Genomic DNA, 2390 nt, shown 5'->3' with positions numbered 1-2390 from the left:
TAAATACAGTTGAAGTCGGAAGTTTACATACACCTTTGCCAAATACATTTAAACTCAGTTTTTCACAATTCCTGACATTTAATCCTAGTACAAATTCCCTGTTTTAGGTGAGTTAGGATCACCACTTTATTTTAAGAATGGGAAATGTCAGAATAATAGTAGAGAGAATCATCACATTCCCAGTGGGTCAGAAGTTTACATACACTCAATTAGTATTTGGTAGCATTGCCTTTAAATTGTTTAACTTGGGTCAAACGTTTCGGGTAGCCTTCCACAAGCTTCCCACAATAAGTTGGGTGAATTTTGGCCCATTCCTCCTGACAGAGCTGGTGTAACTGAGTCAGGTTTGTAGGCGTCCTTGCTCACACACGCTTTTCAGTTCTGCCCACAAATGTTCTATAGGATTGAGGTCAGGGCTTTGTGATGGCCACTCCAATACCTTGACTTTGTTGTCCTTAAGCCATTTTGCCACAACTTTAGAAGTATGCTTGGGGTCATTGTCCATTTGGGAAAACCCATTTGCGACCAAGCTTTACCTTCCTGACTGATGTCTTGAGATGTTGCTTCAATATATCTATATAACTTTCCTTTCTCATGATGCCATCTATTTTGTGAAGTGCACCAGTCCCTCCTGCAGCAAAGCACCCCCACAGCATGATGCTGCCACCCCAGTGCTTCACGGTTGGGATGGTGTTCTTCGGCTTGCAAGCAGCCCCCTTTTTCCTCCAAACATAACGATGGTCATTATGGCCAAACAGTTCTATTTTTGTTTCATCAGACCAGAGGACATTTCTCCAAAAAGTACAATCTTTGTCCCCATGTGCAGTTGCAAACAGTAGTCTGGCTTTTTTATGGCGTTTTTGGAGCAGTGGCTTCTTCCTTGCTGAGCAGCCTTTCAGGTTATGTCGATATAGGACTCATTTTACTGTGGATATAGATACTTTTGTACCTGTTTCCTCCAGAATCTTCACAAGCTCCTTTGCTGTTGTTCTGGGATTGATTTGTACTTTTCGCACCAAAGTACATTCATCTCTAGGAGACAGAACGCGTCTCCTTCCTGAGCGGTATGACGGCTGCGTGGTCCCATGGTGTTTATACTTGCGTACTATTGTTTGTACAGATGAACGTGGTACCTTCAGGCATTTGGAAATTGCTCCCAAGGATGAACCAGACTTGTGGAGGTCTACACATTTTTTTTCTGAGGTCTTGGCTGATTTCTTTTGATTTTCCCATGATGTCAAGCAAAGAGGCACTGAGTTTGAAGGTAGGCCTTGAAATACATCCACAGGTACACCTCCAATTGACTCAAATGATGTAAATTAGCCTACCAGAAGCTTCTAAAGGCATAACATCATTTTCTGGAATTTTCCAAGCTGTTTATAGGCACAGTCAACTTAGTGTTTGTAAACTTCTGACCCACTGGAATTGTGATACAGTGAATTATAAGTGAAATAATCTGTCTGTAAACAATTGTTGGAAAAATTACTTATGTCATGCACAAAGTAGATGTCCTACCCGACTTGCCAAAACAATAGTTTGTTAACAAGAAATTTGTGGAGTGGTTGAAAAACGAGTTTTAATGACTCCAACCTAAGTGTATGTAAACTTCCGACTTCAACTGTACATAACCTTAACTATAACGTCCCAATTCGGCACTTGTTCCATGATAGCAAAGACTTTTCCATTCACCTATCCTCTCTCCCCTCTCCTCTCTCCTTCCTTCTCCCTCATTTGAAGCATTGAGTGAATCAGCTAGTGGAGGGAAGGAGGACAGAGAGAGGCTGAGGGGTTAATGGAGGTTAGGAGAAACAGGGAGACCACATCACTTAATTGGCAGGTATCACAGAAGAAGTCTAGCTGTGATGTGTGCTTGATGGGACCACCGAGAGAAAGAGGATAGTAGAGGAGGAGAGAATGAAGGAGGTGTGTGTGATAAAATGGAGGATAGAGAAAAGGAGAGAGAATAGTAGAGAGAAAGAATGGAGGATGAAGGAAAGGAGAGAGACTAGAGGTGTGTAGCAATGGAAGATAGAACAGAAGATAGGAGAATTCCTCTCCCCCAGCCATGCATAAATCACACACTTAATTTGCATATTCACTACATTGTGGTTTATACTAATGATTTACATTAGCATAATAACCATCTATTATAGTATATTTTGTTTGACGATAAAGGAGAGTTTAAAGGAAAATGAGGAAGAATAGGAAGGAGAGAAGTGAACACCATTTAAAAATGAGTAAGAGCACCTCTCAGTGATCTTTTCTAGTTGTAATGGCCAGTGTGTGTGTGTTTGCGTTTCAAGTTTCAAATTTTTATTGTCATGTGCACAAGTACAGTGAAATGCCTTTCTTACTTGCTCTTTCCCAACAATGCAGTAATCAATAAAAAA

This window comes from Coregonus lavaretus (assembly GCF_964263955.1).
Source record: "Coregonus lavaretus genome assembly, chromosome: 11".
Lineage (NCBI taxonomy): Eukaryota > Metazoa > Chordata > Actinopteri > Salmoniformes > Salmonidae > Coregonus > Coregonus lavaretus.
This window is presented reverse-complemented; position numbering follows the sequence as displayed.